Genomic DNA, 8,941 nt, shown 5'->3' with positions numbered 1-8,941 from the left:
GGGAAGGACCCTTAGGGGAAAAGTCCTGAGATAAGGTTGCCAGATAAAATACAGAATGCTGAGTTGAATTTGAATTTTAGATAAATAAGGAATAAACAACCTATACTGCACAGGGCAGACTCATACTACAAAATTATTTGTTGTTAACTGAAATCCAAATTTAACCGAGTGCCTTGTATTCTTATTTCCTCAATCTGACAACCCTACCCAGTTCTGGCTCTTATAACAGGGAACATTTAAATTCTCTGGTCCTCAGAATTCTCTGTAAAATGAGAAAGCTGAACAAGATGAACCCTGCCACTCAATAATTACATAATTCTATGACTCAAATACTAATGAACAACACAATATGATCTTGAGTGAGTTAAATTTCTAAGAGGGCCAATTTCCTCATCTTCACAATAAGGATGATAAAGCCCATATCACAGAAGTGTTAGATAGACACATGCCATGGGCTCCTGCCTGTGTCAAGGACAGATGAAGCCTAACTTTAGTTAACATGGTGAAAACAGATCTTATTCAGTAACTACTGATGAAAGGGAAAGAGCTGAGCTCCAGTCCCATCTTTGCAGAAGTGACTGGGCATTTAATGGCAGAATGTGGGGGGCACCTAGGTGGCTCAGGGGTTGAGCATCTGCCTTCGGCTCAGGTCATGATCCTGGGGTCCTGGGATCGATTCCCCCATCGGGCTCCCCACAGGGAGCCTGCTTCTCCCTCTGCCTATGTTTCTGCCTCTCTCTCTCTGTGTCTCTCATGAATGAATTAAAAAAAAAAAAAAGCAGAATGTGGGAGGGGGTGTGGGGTTGGGGAAGCAATCGGGCTCCAGTAAAGTCGGGGAAGTGAAAATTTACAAAGGGTTGGTTAGTGTAAATGCGATTAAGCCAGCTGTGTCTGCAAGCTGGCAATTACTGAAGCAAGGATTCTATCCTTCCACAGAGACTAGAAGACTAGAAGACTAGAGGCCCTATCCTTCTTGATGATTACATTTCAAAGGAATGGCTTTCAGCTCCAGGAGAAAGATTGCGCTGAGTATAGGAGATACAGAGGGGCTACATCTCAAAGGGACAGAGGACGGATTTACAATTGTAAATTTTTTTAGTAAATGCTCTAAAAAAGAGAAGTCAGGGGCCAGTTAGGGGTTAGCTAGAACAAACAGCCAATTATTTTGACAGCCCTGAATTTTTCCAGCTGGGAACTCAAAGAGGGACCAGCTAGTCCCAGGGATAAGGCTTTTTAGGCTACTAGGACCCTATAGAGGGTTGGTCAAGCCTCTTAGTGCAGATATTCGGGATGAAGTCTTTACACGGCCAGAGTTCTCTACAATTCTCATCTTCAAAGGTGCCTGGCATAGGAGCTTGTGCTTAATAAATAATCACTCATTTCCTATTCAAAATACCAGGTGGACTGTGGGCTGCCAGGGTCGGTGAAGGATATCAAGATGGCTGGGCGAAGACTTGCTCTGAAAACCACTGACTGGGTAGCTTTTGGGGAGATCATACCCCAAAACCAGAAGGCCATTACCAACTCCCTGAAATCCTGGAATGAGATGCTCACCTCCAGGTTGGCTACTCTTCCTGAGAAACCACCTGCTATCGACTGGGCTTACTACAAGGCCAATGTGGCAAAGGCTGGCTTGGTAGATGACTTTGAGAAGTTTAATGCCCTGAAGGTTCCTGTGCCAGAGGATAAATACACTGTCCAGGTGGATGCTGAGGAAAAAAGAAGATGTGAAAAGCTGTGCTGAGTTTTTGTCTCTTTCAAAGGCCGGGAATGAAGAATATGAAAAAAAGCTGGAGAAGATGAAGAACATAATTCCATTTGATCAGATGACCATTGAGCACCTGAATAAAGTCTTCCAAGAAACCAGATTAGACAAGAAGTATCCCTATTGGTCTCACAAGCCAATAGAAAATTTATAAACTTGAGTTGGGGAGAAAGCCCTGGCCCTCATATTATAAATGTTGGACATTAAAAATAATGAAATGATTAAAAAAAATACCATAAGATCCTTCATAATTAAAATGTATCCAACCAGAATTTTTTGTTTTTGTTTTTTGTTTTTTACAATTTACAAAGTTTTATTGTAGAAAAAGGAATAGGAAACTTGCTTAACTTGCTTAAAGTCTTAGGAAATTGTTGGCAGGCAATAGACATGCTACAGTTTTTTAAAAATATTTTATTTATTTATTTGACAGACAGAAAGCACAAGCAGGGGTGGACAGCAGATGGAGAGGGAGAAGCTGGCTTCCCGCTGAGCAGGGAGTCTGACAGGAGGGTTCCATTCCAGGATTCTGGGATCATGACCTGAGCCGAAGGCAGATGCTTAACTGACTGACCCACTCAGGTGCCTCTTTGCTGCAGTTTAAAATGGATTTTACTTTTTCATGAACGTATCTCTAAAAACTTGTCATCACTGTCTTTTGTTAAGATGAAGTTGGCAATCTATGAGGCACGAAATACACAGATTTAAATTATTCTAGAATTTATACTATATGTTAGCTCTTAGCTTGACCTCCTTCATTTAATCCCAAACAAAGATTTCTCAGCTTCTGAATAGGTCAGGGTACTATATTGATTTAATTTTACCTCTAGTACAGCAGATCTCTGCTGGGTCTGGGGAAGAGTATATGTCCTATTTTTGTTTCTCTTTTGCTCATTAGATTTCTATTTTTAAGTGGTACTGAATTGTGAGTTTAACGTAATGTTCACAGAAGCAGTCGTGGATGAAATTGTATTCCTCTTTGAGTTTTCAGAGTTTGGCTTTCTACAAAGAACCCTTCCATCCTTCTCATATTTGTTCCTTTCTCCCCACCCCTATTGACTTGGCCTCAGTTCTGTCCTTCATCACTTCTTGCCTGGATCATTCTAACCCTGTTTTAACTGGTCACTCTACTTCTAGTTTTATTCAGTGTCTGCTAGGATAACCTGCATGTGACAGAAGCACACAATTACAGTGGTATAAATAAGATGGAAATTCATCCTTCTTGCACTCAGAATTCTGACTAGCATGGTAGCTCTGGACCAACACCACTGGGGCCCAGGCTCTTATTTTTATTGCTCTGCTATGCCTCATAATCCAAATGCCTCTCTTTCTTATCCACAGTGTACCTTTATTTTATTTTATTTTATTTTAATTTATTTATGATAGTCATACAGAGAGAGAGAGAGGCAGAGACACAGGCAGAGGGAGAAGCAGGCTCCATGCACCAGGAGCCTGACGTGGGATTCGATCCCGGGTCTCCAGGATCGCGCCCTGGGCCAAAGGCAGGCGCCAAACCGCTGCGCCACCCAGGGATCCCCACAGTGTACCTTTAAATGTGTAACCCAGACATTGTACTTCAACTCACATCCCATTGCCCAGAACTTAGTCATAGGGCCCATACTTTGCTATAAGGCAAGCTAGAAAATGCAGTCTTTACTCTGGATAGCCATCTGCCCACTTATAAGTTGGGGTTTCTGTTAATACAGATAAAAAGGAGAAGAATAATCAGATGGTAGAAGCTATATTTGTGGTGAGCACAGCATAATATATAGAGTTGCTGAATCACTATGTTGTACACCTGAAACTAATGCAATATTGTGTGTCAACTATACTACAATAAAAAATTATTCTAAAATAAATAACAAAATCTTATATAGAAAGAAGAATATATAGTGGCACTATCCAATATGGTAGCCACTAGCCAAATGTGGCTATTTTCATTTAAATAAATTAACATGAAATGAGAGTAGAAATGCAGTTCCTTGGAAGCACTGGCTACATTTCAAGTTCTTGACTACATAAGTAGCTAGCTGTTAAGGCACTGGGCAGCACAGGAATAGAACACGTCTAGCATCATTGAAAGCTCTACTAGATAGAGCTGATATAGACAACCAACCTTCTCATCCATACTACTCCAAACAAAGTTTATCAGCGAGATCTTCCTAAAATATAAAACTGATTACCTCGTTTGTGTGTGTAAAGCTTTTCAATGGGTCTCTATTGCTTGCAGTATAAACTCCAAATCTCTTTGGCTTAGTGCCTCAGTACTTCATTTAATATGAATCATTCTTACCCCTCCACCTCCATCTATGACACTTCTCCACAAATGCCTTTCACTTGTATCATGTGGATTTGTAGGTCTTCCAAAATGTATTGCCTTTGCATATGCTGTGCTCTCTTTCCTTTGAATATCAACATCCTTATTGCTTAGCTTACTTACTCTTTCTTATCTAATCACTGGGTACTAAGTCTTAGTGTCATCTACTCTTTAAAATCCCCTTCTCCTACCCAGCTTCAATATCATTAGAGATTTTTATCATGTGCCCTTAAAGAATCACGAACAGTACTCCATCGTGGCACTTAACACAATGATTTAAGATCAATTATTTTTCTTTCCCACCACCTAGAAGTTCTTTGAGGCTAGGGCATCTCATACAATTTTGTGTATTTATTGACTTTCAATAAACGTGTGATAAATAATAATTTACTTGTTATTTTCAAGTCTTTCCCTTTCCATATCTTTTAAAGAAGGTAGATCTCCATGAAGACCCTTTGTTTTGCTCCAGAATGACTGGTGGGGTTGTCAGTGACATAAGCCAAAGAGAAAGAACTTTGCATGAGAAAATGTACAAAAAAAAAAAGAGAAAATGTACAGACAGACCTTCCAGGGGTGGAGGGTTTTCCCCACTGGTGTCGGAAAAAATATGTTGGATGCGAAAATGGGGATGTTTAGGAGAAAAAGAAATGGCAGCTCCCCTAGGACGTAGGGCACTGGAGAAACAGAAGTTTAAGAGTGGTACACAATGTAATTCCCTTTTCCAGATTCACAAAAACTTTAATAACAATTGCCATTACCTGTCTGTGCTTTTAGAGAATCATTCAGGTTTATGTTTCTTCCAAGTACAAGAAATTTATACAGCAGGTGCAAGGGCTTGTCCAAAAAGGCCCCGTTGCTTTTGGTTTACAAATAAATTAATGACGCTAGGTCTGGACACGCTCCAACAGCAGGTGAAGTTTCAGAGCATCATCATTTGGCATGTGCAAGTTTAGAAATGTTCATGGGTATTCGTACCAGCATATTCTGCTTTTCTCTCTCCAAGAGAAGTCATGTTTCATCCTCATCAGCACTTTCAATTTGTCACGAACAAATAGAATACTGTGATGAGGCATGGAGGGAAAAGGAACCATATGTGGGGTCAGAAAAACCGGGCTCAAATCGTGACTTTCTCACTTACATTTGCAAAATTAAGTAGCTCACAAAGCCGCTGTAGGCTTTCACTGCTTTATAAAATAGATAGGACATTATCTCCCTCACAGGATGGTCTAAAGGGTAAAATGAGCCAGAATCTGTAAAAGTTCTAGGGTAAAATGAGCCAGAATCTGTAAAAGTTCTAGGACCACTCCTAGAAAGTTAAATCTGCATAACCATTGTACACTCACTTTCCGCGTGGTCCAATCTCTGAAAGAAATCACTGTCCAATAAATATAACTGAACATCTGAGAATAAAAAAGGGATTCTAAACTTTACTTATTAGAAAATATTAGAGTATCCAACTCATACTTTTAGCAAAACTTCTCACTATCTCTTTCCTGTTCATCTCATATCCTACAATTCTCTCAACCTTCTCATTTAGCTAAATCCCTCCCTACCTCACAAAATACCTTTACCAATATTCTGCAGACTAGGGAGTGTTTTTTCCTCACTCAGCTTCATCATGTAAATCAATATAGCCTGTTTACCTAAGTTCTTTCTTCCTCTTGGATTTCTCTTTCGTCCCTTTGTTTTCTTCATGAAAGTCCAGGAGATGGGCATGAAAGGGATAGGTACTCCTCAAAGGTCAGGTGTCTGTCAATTCAGGCTGCTACAAAATATCATAGACTGGGTAGTTTATAAACAACAAAAAACCTTTTTTCCCCCCAGTTCTGGAGGCTACAAGTCCAAGATCAGAATTGCTAGCACGTTTGAGTTCTGGTGAAAGCTCTCTTCCAGGTTGCAGACTGCTAACTTCTCCCTGTGTCCTCAAATGCTGGATGGGGCCAGGGAACTCCCTCAGGCCTCTTTTAAGAGAGCCTTTATCTCATTCCTGAGGATGTTGGTTAACCTCATCACTCCAAATACCATCACATGGAGCATTAGGATTTCAAAATATCAATTTGGGGGTGGGGGTGGAGGGCACAAATATTCAGACCATTCCCATCAGGGAATGTGGGCAAAAGACTTAATAGGAAAAGATAGCATTCCTCTCTTTGGAAAAGGCTGGGAGCATTTACATTTTAGTAATTGCTTTATTTTGTCATATTGGTAAAGAGACAGATTGAAAGCCAGTCACAAAATAAGATCTGCAACCAGAAGTTCAGCAACCCTCCTGAGCATCTGCTGAAATCACAGTCTTGAGCAGAGTTACTACATTCTGGTTGGGCGACGGCAGCCAGAGGACTGGGTTCCAGGTGCTTCCTAGTATGGTCAGCATGCTATCCAGAAATTCTGTCTCTTTCAGCAAGCCAGGCAGGTGTTCTCCCAAGAGGTTCCTCTGTAGTTGGCATCTGGTCCATCATAAAATCTCTCTTCGAGGCACAGGCCATGCCCATGCAAGTGCAGGCCCACCATTTTGCAGAAAGAACTATGTCTCTGACAGAACACGAGAGACTCCTAACTCTGGGAAACGAACTAGGGGTGATGGAAGGAGAGGTGGGCAGGGGGTGGGGGTGACTGGGTGATGGGCACTGAGGGGGGCACTTAATGGGATGAGCACTGGGTGTTATTCAATATGTTGGCAAATTGAACACCAATAAAAAATAAATTTATAAAAAAAAAGAACTATGTCTCTGAGCTCAACAAAAATGTCACATCCTGTTAATGCAGAAAAACTTCCCATTTTCTTCCCCTCCCATAACACTAATTTCTAAGTCAAATTTAGTACCTCTTTTCTGCAACCATATTTGGGATTTGTCCTCAGAAACAGAGCCAAATGGACACCTCACTAAAAAAAAGGTGTGGCAGGTGTTTACATAATTATTTCAAAGCTGGTTCTTGTGTTTTATTTTTATCTTTCGAGGATTGCTTTTACATTTAGGGAAGAGTTTTACCAACAATGAGGCTGATTTAAATTTGTGATCGTATTGTTTAAATAAGCCACTTTCAGTGAATACTCCAGCATTTCTGTGGAAGTGACCACTATAGGTCAAGGAATTTTTATTCTATTCATTTAATCTGATTTTTATCTCACTCATTTTTGTTCTTTTGGGTAAATACCACTCATATTGGTGTTTCCAAATCCAGGTGGCCTCTCACCAATTTTCCCCATATTAACCACTTCCCATCTTTGTTCAAGCCATTCTCCCCTTTTAAAAGGCTGTGCCAAGTCATGCCCATCATATCTTTCAAAATCCATCTCCAGACTTCCTTTTCTGCTGTACTCTTTTCCCTAATTAGCCCCACCACATTCTAAATACCCTCTTTTCTCTGTACGTTCTCAAGTCACAGATAGAATATGACCTGGCATCTGTTGATTCATTGTTTTTTTAAACCTTATGTTATTTCATATTATTTTTCAATCTATTTTTATTAGTTATTTCCTTTGTAATCTTTCCCCCTGCCACTCATTTATTAGCCTAGTGGCCAGACAGAACAGATTAGTAAATTTTCAATCCATGCTCATATTTCTCACATGGTATAGAAAAGGGTTTTTTTGTTTTTTTGTTTGTTTGTTTGTTTGTTTGTTTTAAAGAGATATACTACTTACAAACCCTAGAGAGAGGCAGTGTGGTGTGCCAAAGGGATCTGAGGCTTTTCTATTAGGCAAAACTGGATACAAATCCTGGATTTGCCTTTGGCAAGTTTCTAAACTTCCCAGCTTGCTTATCTGTGAAATGAGTAAGATAATGCCTATCTCCTGGAGTTTCTGGGAAAATTAATGAAATAACCATGGAAAGTACCTGCCAGTTGGAAGATGTTCAAGGAAAAGTTGCTAGAATTCTGGTTGAAAGAAATTCCAGCTTTTCAATGCTCCACTGCATGCAGAGTAAAGAGTCCTAACAAGCAGGCCTAAAAGCCCCTCTAGAGTCACCAGTTTGGGATGTGGGAGTTTGGGTGTGGACAGGCACCCTGGAGGGGTGCACACCTAAACTCCCGGAGTGATAAGGGAAAAAGGATCAAGAAGCCACCCATCATTCATTTTCCTTTGAACATCTCTTCCAGCAAGCCCTCAGGGTTTAGGTTTAGCAACAGGACCCTGATTCACCTGTACTATTTGGTTTATTTGGAAGCTGCCTAGATTTTAAAAAAAGAAGCACTGAGGGGACAGCAATACAAAGGTCCCTGTGGAGGATACCCCCATTTGTGATTCTCACTGAATCTCAGGGTTTCTTAGTGATACCGACTTCTCCCATGGCAGACAAGGAAAGGTGTTTAAATCCGCCCTGGAGCCTCGCTCAGTAGCCTGGGGAGCGCAGGCCTCAAGGTGGTGAAGGATACATGAACAGAGCTACGAAGAAATGAACGGTGAAGACCGAATGAATGCCACAGAGCCAGGGCTGGAGCGCAGACAGGAGCCCCGGTTTGCTGCTACCTGCTGCACCACTGCTTTCTAGAGTCTTGGCCTACCTCCTCCCGCGCAATTTCTCTCCCCCTGGCCTGGGCCTCGCGGGTTGGCCCAACTCCGCCCCTTCCAGGAGGGCCCCGCCTCCCCAGGCCGCCTCCTCTCCTGGCCCCGCCCCTCCGCCGCGAGGCCCCGCCCCTCCGCCGCGAGGCCCCGCCCCCTCGCCCGGACTCCGCGGGATGAATGGCAGCTTTGCCGCCGCGCCGCTCGGGGCGCTGATTGGCCGCCCGGCGTGGTGACGCGCCGGCGGCCGCGGGCGGACGCAGGTGGGCGGAGCTGGCAGGGGTGGAGCCGGGCCCGGGGCGGGCGGGGCGGGGCGCGGGCGCCCGGGGGCGGAGGAGCCGGGAGGCGGGAGGCGGGA

General features: G+C 42.5%; 1 pseudogene; it reads left to right on the top strand.

Moving 5' to 3' along the window:
• Positions 1 to 1,389: 1,389 nt before the first annotated feature.
• On the top strand, positions 1,390 to 1,919 carry LOC100684949 (annotated as a pseudogene).
• The last annotated feature ends 7,022 nt before the right edge of the window (positions 1,920 to 8,941 follow it).

This window comes from Canis lupus, chromosome 9 (assembly GCF_011100685.1).
Source record: "Canis lupus familiaris isolate Mischka breed German Shepherd chromosome 9, alternate assembly UU_Cfam_GSD_1.0, whole genome shotgun sequence".
NCBI lineage: Eukaryota > Metazoa > Chordata > Mammalia > Carnivora > Canidae > Canis > Canis lupus.
This window is presented reverse-complemented; position numbering and strand designations above follow the sequence as displayed.